This window comes from Capra hircus, chromosome 22, assembly GCF_001704415.2.
Source record: "Capra hircus breed San Clemente chromosome 22, ASM170441v1, whole genome shotgun sequence".
Classification (NCBI taxonomy): domain Eukaryota; kingdom Metazoa; phylum Chordata; class Mammalia; order Artiodactyla; family Bovidae; genus Capra; species Capra hircus.
The window spans coordinates 38,380,861-38,390,887 of NC_030829.1; positions in this window are offsets into that span (position 1 = coordinate 38,380,861).

Below are 10,027 nucleotides of genomic sequence, written 5' to 3' on the forward strand. Positions count from 1 at the left end.
TGCGACCCCATAGACACAGCCCACCAGACTCCTCCGTCCACAGGATTCTCCAGGCAAGAATGCTGGAGTGGGTGCCACCTCCTTCTCTATGAAGTAAAAGCAACAAAAAGCAAAGTAAAACTAAAGACAAAGGGACTGAATCTTGATGATGTCTCTTTAGCTCTGGCCCAACCAAGCTGGCAGCACTATTGCTAGACTTGAGGAGTGTGAGCCAATACATCCCTCTCTGTGTTTCAACCAGTGTGAGCTGAGTTTCTGTTTATTATAACCGAAGCAGGATATTCCCTCTGCTGTTTCCTCAGTGTAAGAGGGTTGCTCCCAGCAGCTCTGTAGGGGTAGAGGTCACACGACCTGCCCTCTCCTTCCCTTGATAGCAGCCCCAGAGCTCTTATCATCAAAGACCAAATAGCAAAAACCACTCACATGCTCATGGCAGCAATTTTCAGGATGTCCTGTGTGAGACTGACCCTAAGAAGGGATTCTAAAAAGGGCCTTGCTTATGTAATTGAAATTCTTAAAATAACTGCAGATGGAGTCTGAGAATCCCGCTGGGCCTCCAGACTGCCTAACCTGGGATGGAGGGGTCAGAGATTCTCGGTGAATGAAAAATAGGCTGACAGCAAAAGAGGCTAAGAACAAAATCATCCCGCACCCTCGGCAGAGCCGAAGAGTGGGTCAGGACTCCAAGTGGCAAAGGCATGACTTTGCATTTATTTAACGACTTCTCAAAAATACCTTTAGCAGCACAGGAGGAGAGCTGACCCATTTTGGGGTCTGGAATCAATAGACTAATAAAAGCAATCCTTAAAAATAGCTTTCCCTTCTTAAAATATATTTCCCATTGAGCAGGATCCAGAAGGAAATTTTTATGTAGGCCCTGACTCATTTTTCTATGGATTGAAACCCAGTGAGATGGAAGCCTTGGCGTATAAGATGGTTATAGTATCCACCTGGATACTGTGCACAGGGGTTCTGTTCCCGAGCGCAAATTCCAGTCCGGGTTTCCCAGCTCTCCCTGGTGAGCTGCTCCTCCTCCCTCAGGTGGGGAAGGAGGCCAGGCCTTGGAGGCGCCCAGACTTCACTTCGCCAAGAGGGATGCATCTGGTGTTCTCATCCTGTTTCCATCAGACTAAAACCTGGAACCAGGGAGTAAGAAGCAGAGTCTGGAGTGCTGAGAATGACAGCTTGGAAGAGGACAGGGAAGTCCTTGGGCGGAGTGGCTGCTTCAGTTATCCTAGAGCAGATTGGAGAGAAGAGAGGGAAGAAACCCATCTTCACAACAAAACAATGGGAGGAGATCTGTGGACAGTACCGTTTTCTTAGCCCTGGGTATTTCCTCATTCTGACTCCCTCAGAATGACATTATTATTAAGACCCCATTCTGGTTGTTTTTTCCCCCAAGAAAGAAAATGCCTTTCTTTTTTCCATTTCTGTCCAGCACTTTCTGTACAAGTAATAATCCAGGATCTGTCCTATCCCCTCCATCCATTTATCTTAGAAAAGAGAATTCCCTAAGTAGTATTTATCAGAGGAAGGATATGGACCATTTGCACCACAGGGCACCTGACAAAAACACATATTCTAGAAACCCACTATAGACTTAATACATCAAAAACTTGGTGGGTGGAAACCAGAAATTTCCAGTTTTGAGATTGTGTCCAGGCATCCTCTATGCACACTAAAATTTGAAACCCACAGCCTGGTGATAAGAGCAGATGTTTCAAATTGCTACCGGCAAATGCAAAGTAAAGCCTTCTATTACCAGTGCCCTCTGATTTTCAGGGAAAGTTCCCGCTTGAAGTGTTCAAACTTGATTGACAGGAGAAAAAAAGACCAGAAGTACTATAACGCTTCCTGCTTGATTGTCAAGCAGTAGGTCCTGTTTCTCTAGCTCCTGGCAAGAGACTTACCTTGAAAATTCCAGAAGCTTCAGATTCCTTCCTAAATTCAACTCAAAGTCACTTTCAGTGACATCTGCAGTTAATGTTGTTTTATGTGCTTTGGAGGTTTGACTGTCCCTCATGCCGCCAGAGATGGCAGTGTGCTGTAAAAAGTATTTTATTATGGACCGTAACCTGCATTTTTGGTAATGCAGACAGTAGTTACTTTACAGCTATGCCTTCTGAGCTCTGAGACTGAATAAAGCCCATGGGAGAGACAAAAAGAAAATGAAAAAACTTGTTTCCAGGTTTCTTAACTGGAATTTGGAAAGGATGGGAAGTAGGGACCAGATGTTATCATGGAAATGGAGTACAAAATTATTATCAGTTGCAAATTGAACCCAAGGGGCTTTCTAGGGAGCAGACAAGATGAAGTGAGAGCTGTCCTTAATGGTATTTGAATGGTGTCTCATGGAAGCAAAATGAAAGGGCTAAAATGATGACTGACCCCACAAGGTCAAATATCTTTGCTGAGAAGCTCTCCATTAAAGTGAGATTAAAAAAAAAAAAAAATGAAAGGGGAATCTTGAGCTCTGCTTTTGTTTGTAGTAGCTATACCCATAGGAATACGGAGGGGAAAAAATAGGTGATGATTATTGAAATCTAATAGTTAGCCATACATTTCTTGAGCCTTACTTCTTAATCCTTGGAATGATCCTGTGACGTCTTAGACTAACCAAAAAGTTCATTTTCAGTTTTTTCCTGACATCTTATGAAAAAACCCAAATGAACTTTTTGACCAACCCAATAAATAATGATACCATAGCAAAGGAAATTGGGAACCTGAAACATTAAGTAAGTTGCCCAAGACACATGTCTTTGTCAGGTTACTTGGTAAAGGATTTGACTCAAATCTTTTAATGATGGCCTTGCTAATGACTGGAATCCAAACTACAAGCAAGAGGCAGTCTTAGAACCTTATGTGCTATACAGTAGTATATCAAGGTGTTTAACAGCACAAGTTCAAATCAAGACCATTAGGCACTTGTTTGGAAAAAAGAGCGAAATAAAATATATGAAGTCCTTAGTGTCTGCATAGATGAAGCAGGTGCCCTATAAATGAACATTTATTGTCTTTATTATCTTCAATAAGGTCTGCCATTATAATCATCACTATTATTCCCCAAATAGGACAAATTGTAAAGGTTACTTAATCTTAGACTTATTTAAATCTAACAATAAAACTCTTAATTGAAAATACAATAACAGAGCAGGTTGTGAGTAGATTCAGCTGCTCTAAACAATTTCTACGTTGTTGAATGCGAGTTAGAGAGACAGTTAGGATTTGAGCCCAGGCCCATCTGATTCCAGTGTCCAAATAGATCCTTCCATTGCCATTCTGTAATCTGCCTGGTGTCTGGTCAGATAATTCACCCTGCCCAGAAAACCCATTCTGTCCTCCTCCTTCTTTTAGAAAGACATCACCTTAAAACCTTTTTGGCACTATCATAGAGACATGGGTTCATATAAAGACTCTCCCCATTTATTCTATAGTACGTTTTTCATCTTTCAGACACGTTGGGCTATAGCCCATTGTCACTCTGTTTTTCTCACTACTTGTACTATTCCATATCCTAACTCTGTAACTATAGGCTTCTAGTTCTAACCTCAAACCTTCCAGAGGACATTATCAATTTTTTTATTGCCTATATTTTCAACTAGAATGTGAGCTCCTTGCAAGTGAAAAACTGGGCTCATATGACTTTGCCTTCTCAGGATCTTGCCCACAGTCTGGTACATAACAGAAATTCAAAGGGTACAAATAGGTATGTTCATTAAACCAGTGGAAAATTAGTTGAACTCTAAAGTCAAAAATTATTTGATGAGCGTTATTATAAGTCCATGTATAAGTCCTGACACAAATAAATGATAAGAATTATCAGAGTCTCTGCTCACAAAATCTAATTTAAATGACAAGTGGTGCTGGGCCCCATGGTTAAAAACATAACCGCGTTTCAATTAGCAGAATTGAAGTGCCTTTGAGGTCCTGGAATGCACTTGCAGGGCACATACACCAGAACTATTGGCTCACTGCAAGGTTGCACATGTAATTCTTCTCACTTAGCATCCCCAGGCTTGAAAATTGGCACATGCTGAAAGGAATCTCTGGGGTAAGAGAAAATCCTGATTCCCTGATATGTTCCAACAGGGACAGAAGGATTGCAGTTTCATTTCTTGCCAATTTCTAAATTATGAATATTTTGGTATGATTATAAGTAAGTGAGACAAGCCTATCCAGGGAATCAAATAATCCAGGAACATGAAAACATAGATTATTGTTTTCCTTTCCTTTTCCTCTCAAGCTGATTTGTTTTGCTTTTGCAGGAGAAAATAAGGTCAGGTGGCAGGAAAATTAGTTTGGGAAATTTAAATCTACAAAATCATAGTGAGAGGAAATTTGTTCTCTCTTACTCAATCACATCATCCGAATGCACAAGTCTGCTCTGGTTTCCTTGAATTATGGACCAATTATTTGATTAGATTAAACCCTCTTTTATGTTAGGAAAAAATCACCCTATTTGACCCCTCCCCCAATACCTCTTCAGATTGTGTAAACTCTTTAGGAACCACCTCTTTGAAATTAGTATAGCAGACTATTTTAAAAGAATTCCTAGTTCAGAACAATAATAGAAGTAAGAACAGACTTCCTTCAATTTTCTAGAGTGAAATATAAAAGCTTAGATTTTTGTGGCATCTTTTTGTAGTAATCTGAAACATGGTTTTGTTATGTTAATGGAACACATTACTATTTGAGGATTCACTCAATTTTCCTTTCATACAAAAGCACTTTCAGAATCCAGACAGATTAGGTTAGGGCAAGACTACCTTTCCCATCACCATTTTATAAGCAAATCTTTCAACATCCAACATATGTTGGTTGAATTAATGAGAGCAATAAACAAAGAAACCAAGATTAGCTATGAACATACTCAATGGAAAACTTCATCTTACTCTACAGTCTTCTCTCTTTTTGAATGTTATGGCTAAATATAGGATAAGAATGCTTTCTTGTATACTTCTCTTTATGTTTCAGTCTTGTTCACAGACTTTCTGACTCACCCCTATTCATGATCAAACACAAATTTCACAAAAGGTTTAATTGCATCTAGACTTTAATAAATATTCTATTTGAGAATCTGCAAATAAGACTATAGGAAGGTGGGGGAATCTTTTTGTTATGCAAATACAAGCTAGTGGAGCTCTCTCAGAAAGCTATTTAGCTGAGCCCTCAAAAAGCAATGTTTGAATGGACTTTTCTTTTCTTTTTTTTTTTCTTCCAGGAATGTCAACCTCATTACAAGTCTGGTTATAACATCCTTATTCTTTGGTCTATTGGCAAGTAAGTTCTTCTTCAGATGAATTTTGATAAAGCATGTAATGATAACTTGATGTGTTTTTGTAAGCTATCTCAAATGAAGTTCTTTATTCAGAGATGGAAGGATAAGATCTTGATAACAAAGAATTTTTATAGAAGCTTCTCCAGCAGGACCTGTCCTCTCTGCAGTGGGCAAGTGCTGGACACCTCTCTTCTTTGAGTTCTTCCAGATGGAGTTGGATACAAATTAATGTGTAATGTTGACAGTAACTTTCACCTCCTGAACTGGGGGGGTGGGGGGTGGGGGGCAGCCTTTGTGCTAAGCACCTCAGATATGTGAATTTGATTCGCCTTCACAAAATCTTATGCATTATTGATATTTTATTGACACTTTTAAAGTCGAAGAATTGAGAATCAAAGAACTATCTTTTCAGGTCACAGCCAGGATGTGAGATCTGTCTAACTCCAAAGGCACAACTCATACCCTTTATGCAAAATTTGGTGTTTTAATAATTCTTGGTTTGAGTTTCTTTTTTCTTTCTAGAAGCAACTCAGTAAAACAGGTGGTTTAGAGACATATTTTACCCAGTGAATCATGTCTATAAGCATTAGAAAAACAGTACACAGACCATGGCAACAACAAAGGTAATAATGAGGTCAAAAAGACCAAATATTTGGCCATGAAACTATATTGATAATTATGGAATATAAGGTTGATGTAGAGACCTTAAAAGTTTTCTTTTATCACCTAAATGCCAGTTAACGTGGGCAAATTTGGGGGTGAAAACAAACTCTTTGCAGGCTACAATTTCTCTTATTTTTTAAGCTAGTTATTCCTGTGAGAAAAGAATTTTAAAGTCCTATATTTTGTATCAGGAATTTGGGCACAGTTTGATCATTCATCACTTTCATCACGCAGCTAGTAAATTGTCATCAGGGAACTGAAGACTCAGTTGCCCTCGGTAACCTTGAACACGTAATTGAGCCCCATGATGGACTTACTCCATGATGAAGCCATTCGCCTTGCCTGTGAAGTTGTCAGAGGTCCTGCATATGTATGGGTGTGGGAAAAAATGATGACTCAGTTTTCTGTGATTATTCAACCTGTGCCTGAAGGCATCATCATCACACCCATAAGGTTTTCCTTTTCTACACATTTTCTGAAGTAATCAAATAGGTTATGGCCCGTGCATGGTAAATGTGTTGTTTTAATGGCTGACAGTACAAATGGCTTGGTGACTCACAGGAGTCTGATTTTGTTGTGCAGTATAAATAATAATGGGAGGAGAGATAAGGCCTTATGATTTAGGTCTTACTTTTTGCTGTCTCTTCACTGTGAGTTAACTTTGAGTGCAGAATATTCTTTAAACATTTATTGCATTTCCTATGATGAGGATAAGATGGAGATAGCTCTTTTCCTGTTCAAGGGAAGTCTGTATACTGGTTTTTTACAGCATAAAGTCATGCCTTGCGAGGAAAAGTTAATGAAGGCATCTCTGTGACAGTTGATGTGCCTGTTTAAATACACTCCAAGGGTTCCCCTTAGAGTTCTAGCCAACTCTTCTAGCTTCACAACTTTGCCCTTGTCCTTCACTTAATTCTCCTTCTTATATTCATATACCTTCTAAAAATATAAAAGTAGATCAAGATATCAGAAGAGTAAAGATGGGGATGTATTAAATCTTTGCTTAAACAACACAACACTCACCTCCTCCAAGTACCTTTGATGCAGACTCTCATAGTCTGCCTCAGGTTTCTAATGCCAACTTGCCTGTCTCTTAAGGGGCAAGAGGTTTCTCATTGATCTCAGTAAACTGTGGCCCTCTTCCCACTTCCAAAAAATAGAGCCTAGCTTTGTCATTTGGAATAAAATTTCATGATACCTACCAACAGCATCAGCATCTCCATTGGCATTTAACAGAAGCTTACTATACTTCATTCTAAGCCCATATGTGCATTAGTTCACTTATCTCCTTCAAAGACATTGCCAAGAAAAGTGTCAGAATGCCAAAGAAGTAAAACTGATAGAGAGACCCACTCTTAAGAAACAGGTGCAGTGATTCAGTTGGATTCTTGGTTGCAGGAGAGCCAGGGTTCTGAGAGCTTGAGTCACTTGGTGAAAAGTGGTAGCTTGGGTCATGATCTTGCAGGAAGAAAGGCAAGCTTCTGGCTCTCTTCTCTGTTCTCCTCAAGAAGAGGGCATACTAACCAGATTTATCAGATAATGTATGACAGCTGGAGCATGTTCATGAGTAGGCAGGTCACTGTGCATCAAAGAGCTGTGATAGTCACGTCTCTCAGAATCTTCTGATATTTTTCTTCTGTGTGACTGGGCTGAGTAGATTCAAGACCTGCAGTCTTGGGGCAGTGCCTTCTCTCTACCTCTCTTTGCAGGCATGCCCAATTGCATGTAATTGTTATTTTCATTTCCTATGCCTCAAAACCAGTCAGAAAGTGATAAAACATAAAAATAGGAATTCTAGATGATCAGGGTAGAGATTCTGCTTAGAAACAAAGCCTAAAATGTATCTTTTATTCAAGTATTATCAATGTCCTAGGGACGGGGTGGATTACTGAGCCATATCCTAGTTATCATCATAATGGCATTTTTTTTACCCACCATTGTTCCTTATGTATTTCTCCCAAGAACCACACAGGATGAATGTAGGACGATGAAAGAACATAAGTTTTACTGTTGGAATATACTAGTTGGACCTAATTGGAGTATACAAAACCTTTTCATAATGCAACCCTAGACCCTTATATAAGTCCATTGCTCTTCATGGTAAACTCTTAGGTGCAAGATGCAGATTAGCATCTTCTTAAAGGAGATCCAACCAGTCCATTCTAAAGGAGACCAACCCTGGGTGTTCTTTGGAAGGAATGATGCTGAAGCTGGAACTCCAATACTTTGGCCACCTCATGCGAAGAGTTGACTCTGGAAAAGACTCTGATGCTGAGAAGGATTGGGGCAGGAGGAAAAGGGGATGACAGAGGATGAGATGGCTGGATGGCATCACCAACTCAATGGATATGAGTTTGAGTGAACTCTGGGTATTGGTGATGGACTGGGAGGCCTGGTGTGCTGCGACTCATGGGGTCGCAAGGAGTTGGACACGACTGAGCGACTGAACTGAACTGAACTGAACTGAACTGAAAGATCCTTTTGGAATCACTGGGCAGAAAGTTCTCACTGATGAAAGAAAGTAGAGAAGAATGATGGCATTCTTAAGAACAATGGGCTGGAATAGTAGACTCAACTGTAGGAAGAGTCAGTGTCACACTGAGAAGAAGAGGAATAAGAAGGGGGACATTCTTATGAGCAGAGTCCAGGTTGTGATCTATGAATTTCCCTTTTGCTAATGGCATGTAGGTGACTAGACCTGGTTTAAAGCCTTTTCCTCAGTAGGTTAACCTCTACTGACCAGTGATCCCAGTGTTAGTATCTATCCCTTGATCAGTTCAGTTCAGTTAAGTTACTCAGTTGTGTCCGACTCTTTGTGACCCCATGAATTGCAGCACGCCAGGCTTCCCTGTCCATCACCAACTCCTGGAGTTCACTCAGACTCACGTCCATTGAGTCCGTAATGCCATCCAGCCATCTCATCCTCTGTCGTCCCCTTCTCCTCCCGCCCCCAATCCCTTCCAGCATCAGAGTCTTTTCCAATGAGTCAACTCTTCGCATGAGGTGGCCAAAGTACTGGAGTTTCAGCTTCAGCATCATTCCTTCCAAAGAACACCCAGGGCTGATCTCCTTCAGAATGGACTGGTTGGATCTCCTTGCAGTCCAAGGGACTCTCAAGAGTCTTCTCCAACACCACAGTTCAAAAGCATCAATTCTTTGGCACTCAGCCTTCTTCACAGTCCAACTCTCACATCCATACATGACCACTGGAAAAACCATAGCTTTGACTAGATGAACCTTTGTTGGCAAAGTAATGTCTCTGCTTTTTAATATGCTGTCTAGGTTGGTCATAACTTTTCTTCCAAGGAGTAAGCGTCTTTTAATTTCAGGGCTGCAATCACCATCTTCAGTAATTTTAGAGCCCCCAAAAATAAAGTCTGACACTGTTTCCACTGTTTCCCCATCTATTTGCCTGGAAGTGATGGGGCCAGATGCCATGATCTTCATTTTCTGAATGTTGAGCTTTAAGCCAACTTTTTCACTCTCCTCTTTCACTTTCATCAAGAGGCTTTTTAATTCCTCTTCACTTTCTGCCATAAGGGTGGGGTCATCTGCATATCTGAGGTTATTGATATTTCTCCCGGCAATCTTGATTCCAGCTTGTGCTCTTCCAGCCCAGCATTTCTTATGATGTACTCTGCATAGAAGTTAAATAAGCAGGGTGACAATATACAGCCTTGATGTACTCCTTTTCCTATTTGGAACCAGTCTATTGTTCCATATCCAGTTCTAACTGTTGTTTCCTGACCTGCATACAGGTTTCTCAAGAGGCAGGTCAGGTGGTCTGGTATTCCCATCTCTTGAAGAATTTTCCACAGTTTATTGTGATCCACACAGTCAAAGGCTTTGGCATAGTCAATAAAACAGAAATAGATGTTTTTCTGGAACTCTCTTGCTTTTTCCATGATCCAGCAGATGTTGGCAATTTGATCTCTGGTTCCTCTGCCTTTTCTAAAACCAGCTTGAACATCTGGGAGTTGATGGTTCACATACTACTGAAGCCTGGCTTGGAGAATTTTGAGCATTACTTTACTAGCGTGTGATATGAGTGCAATTGTGCGGTAGTTTGAGCATTCTTTGGCATTG